Source organism: Tenrec ecaudatus, chromosome 14 (assembly GCF_050624435.1).
Source record: "Tenrec ecaudatus isolate mTenEca1 chromosome 14, mTenEca1.hap1, whole genome shotgun sequence".
Taxonomy (NCBI): domain Eukaryota; kingdom Metazoa; phylum Chordata; class Mammalia; order Afrosoricida; family Tenrecidae; genus Tenrec; species Tenrec ecaudatus.
This window is the reverse complement of record NC_134543.1, coordinates 53982951-54003440: the sequence shown is the minus strand read 5'-3', so window position 1 is coordinate 54003440 and position 20490 is coordinate 53982951. Positions and strand designations below refer to the sequence as shown.

At 43.6% G+C, this 20490-nt stretch overlaps 1 long non-coding RNA gene across 1 annotated transcript; it reads right to left on the bottom strand.

The window, feature by feature from the left end:
* Window positions 1–306: 306 nt before the first annotated feature.
* On the bottom strand, window positions 307–4730 carry LOC142425903 (uncharacterized). Its single transcript, XR_012779704.1, has 4 exons — window positions 4272–4730; window positions 2908–3066; window positions 1196–1358; window positions 307–416 (listed from the first exon to the last, which is right to left on the bottom strand). It is a non-coding gene; the product is annotated as an uncharacterized LOC142425903 (long non-coding RNA).
* Window positions 4731–20490: the final 15760 nt, after the last annotated feature.

Here is a 20490-nt window from a genome sequence, read left to right as displayed (position 1 = left end):
CAATAGAGTGTTGTTTTTTTTTTTTTTAAAGAAAAGGGAGTTTAGTAAAGTCGCAGAAAGCTTGTTTGCACTAGTTGTGGTATCTGATCCCAGGCACCAGGTAAATGGGGCAGGAGGAGGTACATGGTTGCAGTCCTCCTGTAGAAATGCCTGATGTTATTGGTACTCACAGCCGTCCATCTCCGGGTCTCATGAGAGCAGAGTCATCCCTGCTGCTTCAGAGAGCAGGCTGCCGGCCCACAGACACTGGTAGGCGCAGTCATGCACAGGAAGGTCACAGCCCACGAAAGACACGCATGACCTCGGTGGGAGTTTCCCAGTATGTGTTTTGACACGAGGGGGGAAAGATGGTGGGAAAGGTGCTCTCTTCTGTGGCATTCCAGGTTCGGCAGTTAGCCATTCTTTGAAGGTAGTTCCTGAGGGAAAACACAAAATTATCTTCAGGAAAGTTCTACAAAAGACCAGGTGGTGTTGATTTTGAGATCTCACTAATGGGGAAGGAACTTTGGAGTACAGTGACTTGTCCCCTGCCAGTTTATGAGATTATCCAACTGGGTTGGCTCTGTTCCTCTCTGTCAGTGTGCTGCTATGAACCAGTGCCAAGGGTCCAGACAAGTGACTGGTCCTCCATTCCAGAGAAGGCCATCTGAATACAAAGAGGCTTAGGCTCCCTGATCCTAAGTTCTGATTTGAGCATGACTGGTGGTATCTGCAGTGATTCCCAAAAGGCACTCTCAGATTCTCTGAATTAACTAAATTTAAATGAACCTCATTATTCTATTCAATAAATATATATCATAAAGTTCAAAGGAGGTGCACCAGATAAATCATAGCCTAGAAGTCGGGACACAGACTGAGCTCAGTCTAAGTGAGCCACAAAGCCACAGCTGGACCATTCCTCTGGTCTCCCCCCCCCCCCCACCCCCTGACGAACGCCAGCTCGTAGATCAGTGGAGGAAAAGAGATGGCAGCCCCAATCGTCCCACTTCGGACGCCTCTGCCTAGAACTCTGCTGCTTTGTCTCAGCCAGGGCTGTGAGCGCTTCTTGATGGCAGCCATCGCCATCTGGAGCTGTGGTGAACAAGAAGCCTCAGGGCCATTCACATGTATGAAGCTGTTACAGTGAAGATGTAAAGAGCTCTTGCGGTAATTTTGTTCAAGTGATTGTTGTCTGTTTTGTATGAAAACAAAATACCTGTGGTGATAATTCCATATCCTTATAAACGGGGATCTCTCCTGCCAAGGCCCCATAACTTGTTAGGAGAAGCGAGGTGGGAATTCAGTGAGCGGCGAGAGGGCGATCATGAAAGCTCTCGGTTGAAGGTGGTAATGACACTGCCATCTTTTCTTACAGCTCTCTGGGGGAAGATAGAAAAGGAAATGCAAGCTACAATTCTTTGGGTCTCAAAAATCGAGGCAGAACTTAGAATGATTTTGATATTATGAAGAAATCTATAAAAACGGAAAGCCCGAGCAGAAGCTATTGGATCAGTGGGTTTATTTCCCACTCTGAACATCCTTGCACAATCAGAATGGTCTCTTACTCTTTAAGGAAAGGCCACCCGCAATCTGCTCTGAACAGGATTTTACACTGCCTCCCGTAACCCCTCCCTTAGATGAAGCGATACTAAATGCTTCTTCCAAGCATCTCTATGACTGCCTGTATCAGGAACTTATCCATGGCGGACGGCTGTCTCTGGAGTCCAATACTGACTGATCGAGACGGTGCAGACCAGGCATGAACTGTGAAACCTAAACATAATCCCTTTGAAGAAAAACACAGAGACCTGTGATCCGAATGTTTCTAGAGCTTTAGTCTTTTCAAGAGAACTCTATGAATTCTGATTTAAAACAAACAAAAAAGCCATCATGTGGGGTCAAATACTGACTGTGGGCTGTCATTACAAAAGGAAAGAAAGGCTCAATGGGGGTGTCAGCAGAGACGCTGAAACTCGCTAGTACTCACAGAGTAGCTGAGGCAAACAGAAGAAACGATCAAGTCAGGGAGCTGAATAGACAATCTCAAAGGGCTTCTCAAGAGGACCAAGTCAAGTCTAACAATAAAATGTGTAAAGACCTAGAGTTAGAAAACCGTGGTTAGTGTGTTAGACTGGGTTGACTAAAGAAAGAAATCCAGGGACTCCAATATATGTACAAAATAGAACTCTATATCAAGAAGCTTTATGTATAAGAAGGAACTTTCTATCAGGAAGCTTTATAGATCAGGAAAACATCCAAGACCAGTCCAACTCAAGTCCTTAATTCTGATGTTGGTCCGTAAGTCCCTCTTCAGACTCATGCAGCCACGTGTAATGATGCAGAGTACAGGAATAACAGGCCAGTGGGTTCAAAGTCTTGTGGATCCAATGGGGTGGTCTATGCATCTCCAGGGCTCTGGCAGGTCTCAGCTGAGTAGCTCAACAAGCCCACCAGGAGGTACCATCAGGCTGTGACCCGATTGACAGGCTAACCTCCATTCTTTCACATTGATAGCTTCCATTTGACACATTATGAATCCACCACACTCAGAATATCTTAAACTGAAAGAACTAAAGAAAAATGCAAGCCCCGAGTTGCAATAATGAGTCTATGGGCAAACAATTTAATGGTGCAGGAAGCATTAAAAGAAGATGGAAAGAATACACCGAGCCACTCTACCCAAAGCAATCATTTCAGGAGGCAGCGTCTGAGCAGATGCGCTGTCCAAGCGCTGTACTGAAAGCATGAGTGGAAAACCAAGCTCCAGGAACTGATGGAATACAAAGAGAAATGTCTCCACCGGTGGATGAAGCACTGAAAGCACTTGTCTAAGCCAGGACATTTGGAAGACAGCTAGTTGACCAACGGACTGGAAGAGATCCATATTTGTACCCATTCCAGAGAAAGGTGACCCAACAGAATGCTTACCTTATTGAACAGTATCATCGGTATCACGGGCTAGTCAAATTCTTCTGGAGAGCACCCATCAACGGTTGCAGCAGCACATTGTCAGGGAGCTGCCGAGGCACAGTGCAGCTTCAGAAGAGGACGTGGAACAAGAGACATCGTGGCTGGTGTCAGATAGACCTGGGGTGCCATCAGAGAATTCCAGAGAGATGTTTACTTGTGTGTCGTGGCCTGTGCCACTCGACAGGAGAAAAATGAGACTTTCTACCCCTGTAAATATTTTCAGAATCAGAAACCCACAGGGGGCAGTTTGACTCTGCCATATAAGGTCACCATTAATTAGAATCAAGTTGAGGGCAGTGAGAGATTTTTTGTAAATAAGAAATTAATAGGAAATAGGAATGCTGGTTTTGCAGTGGTCAAGCGCTGGGCTGCTCACAAACAGCAGTTCAAACCCATCAGCCACATTGAGGGAGAAAGATAAGGCTGTCTGTTCCCATAAAGATTTATGCCCCATAAATCATATGCCGTAATAATTCTCTGTCTGATAAGGTCAATATGAGTTGAAATCAACTTGATGGAGATGGTTTGATTTCTATTTGTTTGTTTATTGTAGGACATGATGGATGTGTTGACAACACACATAATCCACTCTTCCTAAAAGGAATGCTATTAGGCCAGAGATTTAGAGCACTTTACAATAGCTGTGGACATGCCATTTTAGGGAAATGTCAGTCAGAAATGTTCCAGAAGGGACTAAATGCTGTTTGATCTAGATTCTAGATGAGCAGTAAGTTATTCTCTTTAGACTAAACGATTCTGAGTCAGATTCTGACACACACACACACACACACACACACACACACACACCACTCTTACATAAACAAGTCATAACCTGCTCAACTTCAAAATAGGCATTGCATTCTTTGGAAATATCGTTCTCGGACTCTGTCAGGCTGAAGAGAAGTTGTTGCTAGGTGGGAAGGCCTGTACCTAAATTCAGAAAACTCCAGAAAGGCCAAGTGGCCTTTTTTTTTTTTTTTTAGTTAAAAGTGTCTATTTAGTTAGTTTGCGTTTAGAAATTCTTGAGGGGCCTCTCAGCAGCAAAAGCTTCGGGGGAAGTTTCGGCAGCAATGAAGCAGGGCTGTTCCCTGTGCTGGTTGCTGGGTGAAGCCACAGCAGCAAAAGGCTGATGAGTGAGCCGGGGCCCTGCCAGCAGCCGGCAGGGAGGCCTCCGCACACCGCCTCGTGAGTCAGCCCTGCCCACAGCCGAATGTCTCCCGCGGCACCGCAAATGCCACGGCATTTCATTCCGTCTCCTTAGTTTGGTCATCAATCAGGAGACACACGCAAACAGATTCTTGCCAGGCAGGGAATGCACTTACCTTCAGATTCCTTTTTTTGTTTCAGTTTAAAAAAAAAAACACATTTTTCTCACATGGAAGGAAAACATGCTGTTTGTAGACATTTGGTCACTACAGAAAAAGAAAACTGAGAGGAGGAGTGTCGCTGCTCCACCAACCGCTGTTACGTGGTCCAGTGTGGTTTGTAGGATAAAGAGGCCTAAGCTCTTCCTTTCTGAGAAAAGGAGATATTCCAGCATTGGAGCTATTTCCTGTAGAGGCACCGAAAGATCTGGGTTCTAATCCCAGCCCCACCACTACGTAGTTTGTGGCCTTGGCAGCCGTGAATCCTCCTAGAGTTGGTTTGCATGGTGGCCAACCAGAAGGGCCCATTCCAGCACATGTCTCTCAAGGGTCTAGCCACGTCCGGACACTCCAGAAAAGTGTGCTTCTGCACATGACCGCGTCTGAAGCTCTATTTTGCAATTGGAATCCTGGAGCCTACCGAGGCTGTGACTGGAGCACTCGCTTATCCTCTGGTTAAATACTGGAACTTTAAAAAGTTACATGCACTAGATAAGGAGGTATTTTAATGCAAAGTATGTGTTGGAGAATCTCTGAGGACCCAGCTTACACGATCATCTCTGAACCGGGTAAAGCCAGGAGCCTGGCTCATTCAAGCGAACAGCTGAATTTAAAGAATGACAAGAAAACTTATTAAATAAGCCTGGCTCAGAAGTCCCTAACCTGTGCTCTCAGACAAAAACATGTATTTGGGGGGGAAAACAGAGCGAGCAAGTGAGTGAACAAATGCTAGATTGAATGGTTGAGTAAGCTAAGAACACACAGGTTTAACCGGCTTAGGATTCTCAATATTCTTGAATGCATGTGGGGATGTTGGAGGTATACAGTGTATGTCTCTCAAGTAAATATGATCATGTAGCTATCTTATCAAAGTATACTAATTGCTATCTTAGAGAAAGTTAATTTCCCTTAGATCACAGTTTCGGCACTTTCTACCAGTTCCCAGAGAAAGGGTTTTTAAGACACTGTTACTGATCTTTTGATGATGATTTCTGTTTTTGTGATTATGGGATGTTCAGAGCTGTGTTTTAAAAGTACATTTTAAGTTTTATAACCTTGGTATTTATTATATGTATTTACAAGTCCATTTCCCCCTCAAAGGCATATGTATCAACCGAATGCTAACCTGTATCAGATACTGTACCAATATTCTCAGCTATGCATTTTGCCTTCATGAATTTGTGGTTTTAGGGAAGTCCTGTAGAGTTTTTTAGTTGAGTAGGATGGCTTAGGTGGGGGTTCACGAGCAAGAGGCACTGGACAGAGAATTACCTCAATGACTGGCAATGTCAGGGTTAATATTCACAGGATTTGGGGGAGAGTTAGAAGAAAAGCAAAGATATGGACGAGAGGAGTAAGCAAGAAAGCAGGGTGTGGAGAGAGGACTTAAAGGAAGAAGTAGAGGAATTTGAACTCTCTATTGTACACGTCCGTACTCTGTCTACAAGCAAGCTCAAAGCATGGGTAGAAAAGCTGTACCTCAGTATTCGTTGAGGGCTGGACTCCATGGAGGAGGCTGACGAGGGTACGTGCAGGCGAGTTGGCTCCAACTCATAGCGACCCTATCTATATACAACAACATAACATGCAATGAGGTGCGGTGCCAGCCTCACAAGTGTTGCTCGATTTGAGCCCGTTGTTGCAGCCACGGTGTCGGTCCATATCCTTGAGCATCTCTCTCTTTTTTGTTGACTTTTTGCTGCCCCAACCATAATGTCCTTTTCCAGGAAGTGGCTCCCTCTTAGTATATGTCAAATACGTAACACGAAGTCTTGTCGTCATTCTCACTTCCAAGGAACATTCTGGCTCCCTCCAAGACAGATGTGTTTATTCTGCTGGCAGGCCACACTATCTCCAGTATTCTTTGCCAACTCTTTAATTCAAATGCATCCATTCTGTGTTCTTGCATTTCATTAGTAAGATCTTGTGTGCAATGTGAAACGGTACATTTTGGTTAGGGATCAAAATTCAAGAAAAGCATACCTTCAGCTTGGCCTGGGTAGAGCTGCTGGTCAATTTCTAGAATAAGAAGAAAATGACTCGGGCTTTGGAAGCACTGGGTTCCAAGGACTCTGGATGTGTTTGTATTTGCTTAATTTATCACCCTGGGGAATCTTTGATTTTGGATGGCCCCAGACATTCTCAGGCAATGCTTGTATCCAGTCTCTAGTGGAATAATGCTCCTATTAATGTGATATTCTTATCAACATAACTTTGTTATCAAAAGCATCCTCACTAAGAGTCTTGTGTTGTGTTCCAGGTGGAAGAAGGAAAAGTTCCAAGGACCTTTAGTGCAACTAGAAATTAATCTTTCTTCCATTCCCACGGACTCCTTCCTGCCTTTGGCCATGACCGTAGACTACATTGCTCTCTCCTGCTTTTCTTCTGTCTCCCACATTTCTAACCCCAGGGTCAAGTGTGCACGTTGCCCTGGGGATCATCAGTGTTGTGTCCTTGTTGTTGCTGTATGGACTTTCGCAACGAGCTCAGCCCCGTACAACTGGATTCTTGGCTTGGCTCCCTCGGTGTCGTTCACATCTTCTTTCCTTCCACAAACACATGCAGACCTGCCCTGAGCTTGTGTGAGTCTAGGTTGATAAGAGAAACTAAATATGTGCATAAGAAAGAGCAGTATATAAAGAGTAATTGTATATTGAAAAATATCCCTGTCCAGATCATGTCCATAAGTCTGAAATTAGCCCATATGTCTGATACCAGTCTATAAATCCTTCTTCAGGCTGACACAACACATGCAATGACGGTGAATGCAGGAAGATCATGGGCCAGTGGGTGGAAAGTCTTGTGGATCATTTGGCAGTAGAAGCATCTCAGCACTGGCGTGTCTCCACATGGCTCTTCCAGCTCCAGGCCTCTGGTTCCATCAGTGTAGCTCCATGTGGCTTGTCAACAGGAATGTGTAGCAGAGAGCGTATTCAGCCTCCAGTGAGCTATTTATCTCCTTCACACCTCCAAATAAGATCATCCAGCTGCAACCTGATTGACAGGCTAGACTCCACCCCTTCACAAGTTGACAGGAGATTACATAACAGCCACAGGGCTAGACACTAGAGCACAAGGAGAAGTAGGGCAGATAAAGCACCGTGACTTCAGGAATAGACTCTCTAACTCTTGGCTCTCCAGACTCCAGGAGTCTTGGAATGTCCCCCCAGGGAGTTGGAGCTCCCGGCAGGAGGTGCAGCCATCTTTCCTGCCTTGATCCAGCTGGTGTGCCATGTTCTTCCTCCCCTACTTCAGTCCAGACTGTGCTCCAGGTTCCGTGCTTTAAGGCACCTGCTAGTCTTTTCCATCCCCACTAGGGTTCCTCATCCCTCCCTACCTTTTCACCATTCCACTGTCACTGAGCTCACCTCACTCTGCTATTCTCCTCCCACTGAGGGTTGCTTCGACGCTACTGATCCTGTTCTGGCGCTCCGGCCTCGTCTTGCTCTCCCTTGGCCCAGCTGGGCCTCTGTTAATTTCACCTGTGTTGCATCATGAGAGGAACCCTGGTGGCGTCGTGGTTATGCGTTGGGCTGCCATGCATAAGGTCAGCAGTTCAAACCACCAGCAGCTCTGTGGGAGAAAGACAGGGCTTTCTACTGTAAACAGTTACAGTCTCACAGGGATAGTTCTACCCTGCCCTGGAGGGTCACTAGAAGTCAGTAGTGACTCAACGTCAGTGAATTCGTTGTTGTTGTTGCTCCTGGGCCTTGCCTGGCAGTGAAGGAAGCTATTTGCTGAGAGAATGTTTATCATACTCCCTGTTCCACTCTCGAAAACAACACAGCCATCAGCTGGCTGGCTTCAGTAGATAGTTTGTTGTTAGATGCCGTGGAGTTGGCTCCTATGTACAATAGAACAAAACATTGTCGATCCTGCGCCATCCTCACAATTGTCACGTGTGGCCCCACTGTCGTAGCCACTGTGTCCGTCCATCTCCTCAAGGTCGTTCCTCTTCTTTCTCGCCGACTCTCCACTTTACCAAGGCGATGTCCTTGTCTGGGATCTCGTCTCTCCTGAGAGCACGTCCAAGGTGTATGAGACAAAGCTTTGTCTTCTTCACTTTTGAGGAGCATTCCGTTCGTCCTTCAAGACAGATTGTTTGATCTTTTGTCAGTCCATGAAACTTTCTGTACACTAATATCAATAAAATACATTAATTCAGGTATAATTGCATAGAAAGCTCCCCTAATTCCAATTTATGGGCAAGATGTCTGAACAAAGACATCAAAATTCTTTAATTATATAATATTCTTAAATAAATTTTTATTTTTTAATATATTTACAGAGCTAATGTAAGTTACATTAGTGAGGAGGGGTGCACCCAAGGCCTGACATTTTAAAGGACACCTATAAATTATTTATAAAGTAGAACAAAGCACCAGTCATGCATTCCTAACTTTATTTGTAATTATATAAATACAAGTACCTTCTTTTATACATAGTTATATCTATAAGAAGTTCAAGTTTAGATAGTAAGACCGTATAAAGCAGAAATAGGAGAAGTCTGGACAAAGGGTTTGGAGAGCAGACTTCCTAAGACCCACTCAGTCTCTCCCTGCTTCTGTGACCTGAGACCGGGCCTTCATCAACCTAGACTGCCATTCTCAGTTCTCGCTCCTTAAATTGGAGCACTCAATTGTGCTTATATTGTAGATAATGTTCCTCCACTTTAGAACAGTAATCAGCAAAAACTGTAAAAAATAAAATGGCAGAAATGAAGTGACCCCTGTGGAGCCGCCATGAGTAGAGGAGCGATGAGACCCCTCTTTAAGAACTTTTGCTATAACAATAGCTGAAAACCAAGAGAGACAGTAAAAGAAAAAATCATGAGCGATCAATTGTTTGATGGCTACAAACAAACACACGTAAAAGAAGAGCGAGAAGTCCGGCTGACAACATTTTCTCAAAAGCAGATTTGGGAAGGCCAAGTCCCAGGGATTTCAGTCCTCCTTTAAACTATAGCTCTGAAAACACTTGAGGGACCTTGTTATTCTCCATCTGAAGCTAAGGAGGTGGCAAAAGTCAAAGAAAGGCCTCTGTCTCCTGCCCTGCAGGTAAACCCCCTGCCCAAGAGTTGACTGGCTCATAGCCGTCACATTGGGCTGCCCCGTGGGGTTTGCCAAACCGTCTTTACAGGAAGCAGACCGCCACAACTTTCGGAAGGACTTGAATGGCTGGCATGTCATTTCGCAGCCAAATGCTTAACCACTGCACCACCGGGCCCCTTGAACATGTGTCATTCTTAAATATGGCCGGAGGGGCTGTGCTTTACCAGATGCTCTGGTGACACTGCATGTTTCAGAGGTTAGGATTTGGGCAGGTCGGATTGAAGCATCTTGGCATCATTGCACAAAGGGTCCAATCGATGGGTAAAAGAGACTATCTTTTATCTGAGCTTCTCAAGTCAGCATCTCGGGGAGATGTCTAAATTGAAAAGAGAATTTGGCAGGATGCTCCTGGGAGAAGAGAGTGTAAAGACGTGTCTTCATCCTGTTTCCCTCTCAGCCAGTGCCTGTATAGCTTTCTCACACCCTGGACGATGTCATAACTGTTAGTCAGTCCCGGACCCGGTGGTCCAGGAGTTCCCTGGGAGCCCCTCCTGGGCTTGCTCTGAGATAGGCTTGGTTTCTGGCATGACTGTTTGTTTACTAACCTTCTTACGGTGCTTTGGAATGTGGGGCAGATAAAGTCATTAGGAAAACAGACTCATGTTCCATGTGAATAATTTGATGTTTGTTCCAAAATTCAGCTGTACTCTTTGAGAAAGCGTTTCAACTTTGTTGTATTTTAAAAACAATTTTTGAGGTCTGGAAGAGAGCTCTATTCCTATGTTATGAGAGATCGACTCTACTTGCTCTGTCTCAGAGGGCCCATTTCAATCTCCTCTCACCCTCACCCCAATCTCTTATCTGTCGGAGGAAATGTTCACCAAATGACTGATTAGACTTTCACAGTAAATTGCATTTTCAGGGGCGATGATCCTGATAGCATTTTCACAGCTTCCATGGAAGGTTTTGAGATTATGTATCTTATCTTCAAACTTCAAGACTGGTGTCTTTAGTCTAAGCCGCATGTTATCACAGAGGTTTTTCTGTGGTGTGCTCTAAATGGGCAAATCCTTTGAAGTTTGGGAGACAGAGGCTCTTATAATCAGTGAATACCACATATTATCTTTTCAGACCATTAGTGATGCAATTCCAGAATGGATTGACTGGCAGGGTATTTATAATTGAGAAAGCTAGAAGATAAGTAAGAAAACAAAGAATTGAAATGGACTCTGGACTGTGTTCTCCTCTGCAGCCTGGTGCTGGGGTGAGAAAAGGGTTAACCATACGCTGTGCCATTGTTTGCGTGATGTCTATCCCCACTGGCTGGGATTGGCATCCACCACCATGATGCACTTACTCTTGGTCTTTGTCTTGAGATCGCCAGAGCTACGGAAAACTATGTAGAGAGAGGGCTATTGGTAGAAACAAGGCCCTTAGTGACATGCTCAGGCTCGTGGACACCGGGACGGAGGCTGTGACTGAGTGACCTGGGCTGCAGGACTAAAGTGAGAGAGCTTTCCTGAATTAGAAGAGACAGTGCACAGTCTCTGTTGAAAGCTCACGGATTTGTGGAAGACGTGCTGCCTTGTCGTGGTGGGCCACTAACCATTTGTTAAATAGCTTTCCCCCTCAGATTGAGCCTGGTGTCTAGTTCAACTTTCTATCTGTTGGTTTGAAGTCCTCTTCTACACTCTCTGACAATCCCTCCCCCTCTTAAGTCTTCTGTTCGTTTTGCAGCTTTCTGGTCACCCTTCAAAGAGGATCACTGGAATGCCAAATGTAAGGTCAGCAGTTCCAGCCCCCAGCCTCTGCACTCTTTTTTTTTTTTTCTGTTTCAGTTATTTTTTTATTTTTTAAACATTTTATTAGGGGCTCATACAACTCTTATCATAATCCATATGTATGCATACATCAATCGTATAAAGCACATCTGTACATTCTTTGCCCTAATCATTTTCTTTTTTTTTCCTTTTCTTTTTTTACATTCTATTAGGGGCTCATACAACTCTTATCACAATCCATACATATACATACATCAATTGTATAAAGCACATCGCACATTCCCTGCCCCAATCATTCTCAAAGCATTTACTCTCCACTTAAGCCCTTTGCATCAGGTCCTCTTTTTTTTCCCCCTCCCTCCCCGCTCCCCGCTCCCTCATGTGCCCTTGGTAATTTCACTCTTAAGGAGTTACATACAGTCTTACAGCCCCACAGAGGCAGTCTGTCCTGTCCTGCAGGGTAGCTCAAATGAGTTGGAATCAACTCAATGGCAGTGAGTTTGGTTTTAATCATCCAAAGGTGATTGTCCATCACTGAAATTCCTTTAGATCCCGGAATGCAATTCACGTGGGCCTGGGGTCTTGAGGCTATTTGAAGTGGCTGGTCCACTCTCACTAGCTCATTTCCTATCTTGAGTTGAACTTTTTCTCTTTACACTGTTTGTTCTCCACTTCTTAGGTTAAAAACTGGGTTCCCTGTTGAGTAAGACTGAAGTAAAAAATGGTTGAATATTTCTGTGTTGTGTTTTTTTTATATTATGGTTATACTACCTTTCCCAAAATACCTTTTAAAAAGCATTTGCTGTCTCATATAATTTTGTAGTTGCAACTAATTCTCACACTATTCTAAAAGTTCTTTCTAAAAAGAATAAAATGATACTATTCTACTCTGTCTTAAAGGGTCACTATGCGTCAGATTCAAAGTCAATGGCAGTGAGTTGAGTTTTTTGTTTTGTTTTGTTTTTTAGTTTCAATGTTTAGTTAACGCAATTTGGCATCCTAACTTTTTCACTCAACATTGCATTGTGGAAATGTTTTCAAGTCATTCCAATTTCCTTAATGCATAGTATTTGTTCACTCCATAAACCTTTATTGCTAGAAACCTTTATGTGCCAGAAATGGTATTAGGTGTGAGGATATGTTGAAGAAAACAGTAGATAGGATCAGTATTGAAATACATGAAATACTTACACAGATGTTTAATTAATCACAGTAGTAAATGCCACAAAGGAAACACATGGGCCATGAGGGATTACAGGAGAGAGCTGACACACTCTGGGCTGTAGGAGAAGCCGCTAGAATCAATTGTGCTGCACTGTCCCCTACTCGGGGACTTTGCAAAGCTACTTTCAATCAACCTACTATTAACACCTACGTGTCTTGGTGATATTGTTTCCTCAGGGCATATTTCTGGAAATAAAATTATAAGGTTAAGAATCTGAACATTTTATGACTCTTGGTAACTTTGCTTTTAGCAGCTTTGTAAAAATGTCGCTGGCAGAATTTTAAAGCTGAGGAGGATCTTGGGCTACATTTCTAACTACCTTCCCAGAAGCAGCAGGCTGAGTTCCTACACATGCTCTCAGTCAGTGCTACTCAAGCACAGTGCCCCAACTGGAGCAGCCCCAGAAACAGCGGTTAGCGGTCTATGACAAAGATAGGAATTGAGAATTAAACCTTTAGAACGTTCATGGCAATATAATATCGTAACTTGTGTAAAAATAATTGATGTATACCTCGTATGTCTTGCTAAAATTAATTCATAAATTTAAAAAATTAATTCATGAAGGCATTCTTTCACAGTAGACATAGTGGTTTGTGATGGATTGGGATGAAGGAGGGGAGAGCTTGTCCTTGATCACAGGGAGTTTGTGAAAAAGCAGGTGGAACCTCCTTGGAAGAAAACTCCCTGTTATAGACCCAAAAAGGACCCCTGGTAATAGCATGGGTTTGGTGTTGGTCTGCTAATTATTTTATTAATAAATTTTTTATTGGGGCTCATACAACTCTTATCACAATCCATACATACATCAATTGAGCAAAGCACCCTTATATATTCGTTGGACTCGTCATTCTCAAAATTCACCTTCCACTTGGGTTCCTGGAATCAACTCGGTTTCCCTTTCCCCCCCTCCCCCACCCTCCCCGCTTCCCCCTTCCCCCTGGTCCCTTAATAGTTTATAAATAATTATTATATCTTATCTTACACTGCCCGGCGTCTCCCCTCACCCACCTTCCCGTTGCCCATCTCCCAGAGAGGCGGTTACACATAGATCTCCAAGATCGGTTCTCCCTTTCTACACCCCCTTCCCTCCTGGTGTCGCCACTCCTACCGCGGGTGTTGAGGGGTTCGTCTGTCCTAGATTCCCTGTGTTTCCAGATCCCTACTGCACCGCTGTACATCCTGTGGTATAACCAGGTCCGCAAGGTAGAATTGGGGTAGAATTGATAATTGGGAGGGGAGGAAGCATTCAGGAACTAGAGGAAGGTTTTGAGTTTCATTGTTGCTACACTGAACCCTGAGTGACTCATCTCCTCTCCACTACCCCTCTGGAAGGGATGTCTGGCTTTCTACAGATGGGCATTGGGTTCCCATCACACACTACCCCTCATTCACGATGATGTAATTCTCACCACCACACTGCCTTTGTTGTTTGAGACCTGGTCTCCTCTGCCCTTCACGATCACCTATGTTGGTGTGCTGCTTCCATGTGGGCTTTGTTGCTTCTGGGCTAGATGGCCGCTTGTTTGCTTTCAAGCCTTTAAGTCCCCAGACACTATATCTCTCAGTAGCCGGGCACCATCAGCCTTCTTCACCACACTTGCTTATGCACATGTTCGTCTTCAGCGATTATGTGAGGAAGGTGATCACACAATGATTGTTTTTGTTCCTTGGTGTCTGCTACATGGTCCATTCAACACCTTGTATTCACTTAGGCCGTGTGCTTCTTCTCTGTGGGCTTTGTTGCTTCTGAGCTAGATGGCCACTTGTTTGCCTTCAAGCCTTTAAGACCCCAGATGGTATATCTTTTTGATAGCCGGGCACCATCAGCTTTCTTCACCACGTTTGCTTACACACACGTCTGTCTTCAGTGATCATGTCAGGAAGGTGGGTATCATGCAATGACTGTTTAGCAGGGCGAGGTGCTATTGCATTGGGGGAGTATGCATGAGGAGGCCCAATGTCCATCTGCCTACCCTACTACTGAACCTATAAATATATGCACATAGGTCTATTGCCCCCATAATCATAAAATTTTAAGGTTAACAGTTTGGACCTCCCTGTCATTCTACAGGAGAAAGGTGAAGAGGTCTGCTCTTACGAATACTTACAATCTCAGAAGGGCAATTCCAAAGTCCAAAGGGGCCATTCCATTCTATCCTGTAAGATTGCTACGATTCAAAATGAACTCAGTGACAATAGGGAAGATCAAAATTCCCCCAATACTATGTAATGATCCTCTTCCTTTTCCCGTGAGAAATCAATGGAATTAGCAAATTTTGTCCAAAGACAGGTGAACTTAAATTCAGGCACACGAGACCTGTGTACATTGTCCTTGAGAGATAAAGCACATATCTTGCACCAAATACATTGTTTGAAAATTTTCTGTGAGAACTCTCTAGGTATCAGAGTTCTGATTGCTTGCTGTTTCAGTATTACTCTTAGAATAAAGCAAGATACTTGACCATTGACCTGACTGTGATGAGACAACAGAATTATAAACAGATGTTATTATTGCTCAACATTCCTGCCCAGAGGAAGTAATAAAATGTGTCCCAAACCCTCCACCTCTGAAGCCTTCCACCAATTGTGTCCACAGAGTTTAACTGCAGGTTAAAAGCTATTTCCTTTGTAGTCATATCCTCAATAATAGGTATCAAAATTCTTCAGACACTTGAAATGATGAAGACTATATTGCGAAGCAAGAGCAATGAGAATATTGTCTGTTGTCATTGAGCATCATATTGGATAGAAAAGAAAAGAAAAGAAATGACAAATTTACTGTTGGCCTGGTTTCTGTCTCCTGGTGACCTGAAAGAATGAAAAGTAGACTTAGCTCAGAGAAAGGACTCACCACAATACTGGTGATGTGCAACACAGGTTTGGGAAACCTGTGAGGACTATTTTCTTTAAGCCTCTGTCTACTCAGTCAACAACATGTTTGTTGTTCGTTTTGTACGAAAGAGGAACAATGAACTGAATAGTGCAGATTCTGGAGTAATACTAACAACAGAGTAAAACAACCCCCCCCCCCCAAAAAAAAAAAGTTAACTTGCTCTGACTCATGGTGGCTGGTGACTGGTCTTGGGGGATTTTCTCTCTCTCCCCCCCAACTATATATTGGTGATACCAAACCCCTTTGTTATCCAGTGGATTCCAACTCACATGATAAGGTATATCTGCCCCATGGGGCTTCCAAATCTGCACATCTTTATGGAAGCAGGCTGTCACATCTTTCTCCCAGGAAGTGCTGGTAGATTCCAACTTCCAATCTCCCAGTTAGCAGCCAGGTGCTTATTTGACACCCCACCAAGCCGCCTTCTGTACTGGAGATAAGACTGTCACTGCAAAGGAGAGAGTCCTTGTGCCTTGAACACGTGGCTTCAGCGCTGAGTACGCCCTCAATAGATGTTAATGCCTCTTAAAATAAAACTCATCAAAAGAAATGGTGTGTCAAGAGAAGGAACGAAATGAAGGAGGGAACGAGGAAAGAAAGGACGAAGAAACAAGCCAAAGAGATGGAAGAGGGTTAAAAAAGCCAAGGAGTCCGGGGTCCCTACCCTCTTCTTTCTGCGGGAAGTTGGGGGGAGCTGGATATTTGGCTTCCGCTGGCTGGGACTGCGTGCCTGACTGTGCCGCTCACCAAGCGCGCCTCCCGAGTAGCCGTGTGGCGCCACTCAGCTTGGGGCCTCTTCTTTTCTGTCAACGGGATGACGTCAAGAATGCCTGCCTCAGTGGTGGTTGGGAGGGTGAATAAGCTCACGACGAGAAGGGGGCTTGGGTGAGGGTTATCTCGCTCAGTGACTCTTCCCTTGGTGTGGTTTTCCTTCGGCATGTGTCTACTTGAACTGCCTCCGTAGGAGATAGCCCCTTCCTGGGTGTTCGGACTGTAGGGCTGGGGAATTTCCCGTCTTGTTGACTCCTGTGTAACAATTCTTCATGGACTACTGGGAAGACCCCACCCAACTAGTTCCTGGTAATTGAGACATAAGGGTTTAATTGTTTTATCAGAACAATAGACCTATAGGTGAAGGGACGTTTGCTGTTGGCTATTTTATTTTTTTAAATCAGCAAAACCATCTTTGGAAATGGTCTTTTGAGGAAAAGAAGGAAGGAAGGAAGAAAGGGTGACTCACTGGTGAAAAAAACAAGCGAAAAAGCCAAAGGCCAAGAGTTCCCATCCCACTTGTTACATGACATTAGGCAAGTAACTTAAATACCTAATGGCTGCAGAGTCTTGTCCATCTTGTTAGTATGTAGTATAACAGTACTAACATACCTTGCTAGATTGTTATAAAAATTATATATATATATATTTGGGTTGCTTCCAGGATTTTCTGGTTTAAGGCATGTTGGGAAATAAGAAAAAGACAACTTTTGTTAATGTGTTTCAGCCAGATTCACTGGGAAAAAATACTTTGCTGAATTCTTCATGACTTTTCTTAACTCCATGCTGATAGCCATTCATCATATAATACTACCCTACTGACTGAAAGGTTATGCTATTTCCACATTAAAAATAAATGCCCAGAAAGAATCCATGTGGTTGATAGGCCCCAGGAGGCTCTAGGAAAACACAGAAACAGGGAGCTGTCTTGACAGTGCCACAGCGCTTTCAGAAAGGCCTCAGAACAGGCATGAGGAGAGAGCCGCAGGGCACGCACCACACTTAGATGGCCTCCAGCGCTTCTAACTCACAGAACTGCCAACGGAGGGTGGACTTTTCTAACGTTGATGCAAGTGATCATTTGCCCTGGAATATTAAAATACTGTCTTTTTTGTATTATTTTTGTTTGTATGATGTTTTGGTTGAAAAAAGTTTATATTATCTCTGCTTTAAGCAAAAATTCAACTTGAATGATAATGAAGGAATAAAATATTTGTAAATCCAGTGCCAAGAGAACAATAAGAGAGAGAGAGAGAGAGAGAGAGAGAGAGTAACAAAGCTTTAGACAACACAGCAGCTACCCTGGAACAGAAAGGAGAGAACATTGTGTTGGTGCCAGCTAATTGGTGCTTGGAGAAACCAAGAAAGGATCGGAAAGTCGGGAAGGTGTGAAGGTTGAAAGGGAGTAGAGCTGAAAATGAAGGAAGTGGGTTAATAGAAGCTACCCCTTTCCCTTTGCACCAAGATAATTGGCTTTCTCTGCCACCACCAAAGGCAGGTAGACCACCTCCACAGGTAAAATCAGAGAGGCTCCAGAGGGGCGGAACCCAGGGGGTCACGTGGGAGGGGTGTGAAAACAGGTGTATGTTGAGTGGCAAGATCTTCAGTTGGTTGTGCAGCACTTAATTGCTTGTACCACTAAGGGCCCGAGTGGTATTTTGTTCTATTGTGCAGACACAACAGCACCTGGGAACAATATTGCTTAATTTCCAGACCCTGGGTGTTTTCCCAGATAATATATCGTTATTGGGTTCTTATTTAATTCTGTTGTTAAGTGAATAAACTCTCTATATTTTGGTCCTTTAAAATTCATTGGCTTATTTTATTGTCCATATAAGGCCTAACTTTGTGATGTGCTCTGCGTGGTTGGAGAGAATGTATATTCTTCAAGAGAATGTATATTCATTCAAGAGAGTGTATATTCTTCAAGTATATTCTTTGGGTCCACCCATGTCAATTAGAGCACAGTGATTAATAGTGGTTTTTGGATGTTCTAGGCTGTTGTAGATCTCTTGTCTAGACTTTTTTTGTGAATTCTTACTGAAGTGTACAAAGATATCCTCGTATAATTCTAGAATTATCTATCTCTACCCTAATTCTTTCCATTTTTTTGCTTCAAATACTTTGAAACCCTGTTATTGAGTGGATATATATTTTAATTGTTATGTTTTACCCATAAATTTTATATGTTATCATAAAATAGCTAACACCACTTAAAAACTCAGAGCTCTTGGAAAATGAAGATATAATCATTTAAATTTGAAAAGGAACATATGTTTAAAGAGGAGTTGGAAGATAAAGTCATAGTACTCTTTCAGCAAGCTCAACACCAACAAGGAAAACCCCAGGGACAAGAAACCTTAGGTAAGCGACAGGAACCTGAGGGGCTCAGGGTGGGAAATGTAGCATTCAGGTAAGAAGAGTCCCAGGAAATCAGCAAACAATAAGAAATTATGAAAGAAATAATGTAAGGATATTTTCAGCAATTGAACAACACAGTTTCCATATCCAAAGACTTGCCTGGGCCCCAGCACAAGGAAGGCTAAACACCTACACAGAAGCCCCATCATTGTGAAATTCAGAATGTCCAGCTTTCTCAGAACCCCTTTTGTTTTGCTCAAGTGATGAAGGCATGGTTTTAGCCACTTGTTGCAGGAGCAAGAGTGGATCGATCACCCAGTACTCAATGTAAGCATGGGTTTACTTGTGCTTGCTTATTAATCGGTAGTGAACCATTTCAAGGGGTTTCCCCGCATGTCACCTAGTCTTGTAGTTGAAGCAGCCCAGCCTCAAATTCAAAGCACGCCTCTCCTTCTCATCCGGGTTTTCTGGTATGACTTGAGAAGCTTTGAAATGTTCCTGGTACTCAAGCACTGAGGCGCCAAGAATCTTTGTTCAACCACTTTAGCAAGTTAATCCCCAAGGTTGTGCCTGAAGTCTATTAGGAGATTTAATTGGGATAATGTACAGTATGTTTCCTTAGGAGAATATTTGTCCGGGCACGTGATAAGACCTACTGGTTACCCCTTTAACACTTATTAGTTGATACCCTTGAGCAGTTGGGGAATTAATTTTCAAATTAGGTATAATGAGTTAAATTATTTTGGAAGTCATCCAGCCAGGGGAAGCAGCGAAGGCACTGGGAAAGGCATGAGGGTCTGAGATATGTCCCTGCTGGTTCTGGTGCTGCCCAGGCTCCACAAGCCAGTGGCCACTGAGTTGATTCCAAGTCATGGAGACCCCACATGTCTCCGAGTGGAATTTGCTTCTTGGGCACTTCAATGACTGATCTGTCACAAATAGAGCTCTAGGCTTTACTTCCAAGAATCCTCCCCTGTGGACCTCATATAACCTTTCAGGTAGGTACCAAGAGCATTAACTGTTTGTACTCCCCAGGCAATCGGATAATTCTTTCCAATCAGTGTTCCCTGAAATTAGGTTAGCCTCATGGATGATCAGGCTCATGATCTGTAATCTTTGCCCCTCCCAGTTTACTTTGGCTCCAAAGAACATCTGATTTCACTTTTAGAGGATTAAAGGCGTCTTTATTTTACCAATTGATGGTTCTTGCCAACGTTTCTCCCTTTATTCTGGCCACCATCTCTGCAGTGCTTGTAGCTTCTGGCCAACCTCTTAGAAGGGCCTGGCCACTCGGAGCGTGCAGCTCTACATTTCCAGAGACAGCCTTGTTCTTCCAGTTTTCCACACCCTCAGTTGAGGAAATTTGAACATGTTGGGGCCAGTCCACATTTCATTTGAAGGTTCTACCTGAATTCTCACCAAGCATACCTTGCCTGAATCTGGATTGATGCCCAGGTTAAGACTTGGGTTTATCTCAGGGAATTTTCTACCTTCCCTCCCCTTATTCCTTTCTCTTATCCCCAACCATACACATTTGAGATGGAAGCATCTTTCTCTCCCTTATTAGTAAGGATCGATAGTCCTAGTCTTGGAGCTAATTTTGGTTCTTGCTTTTTTTTTTTTTTTTTAATTCCAGGAAACTCCTGAGATCACCATGCAATAAAATCACTCTCTCCTAGAGCTATAGGGTCATTATGAGTTGGCATCAACTCTATGGCAGTGGTGTTTTTTGTGTGTATTTTTAAAAAGCTTTTACAAAGTACACATGGAAATGGCATAGATGAAAACTTTATAACTCATCTTATTAATAACATTTAACATGCATTGATCACATACTATAACTAGGTACATGCTAAACGCATCAAAAACACAAAACAAACGTATGACATTCCCATTTTACAGATAAGAAAACTCTTGATTACACATCCTAAACATCTGATTTGGAACCCCCACTAAGCAAACTGGGTTTACCTTAAACTCACCTGTGGCAGATTTAAGGAAGTGACATCCTCCTGTGGACTTAAGGCTGAGATGCTAGGGTAAGAAGAAACAGATGACAGCTACCCCTAGTTATGACATTGGTGGTCGTTGCCCT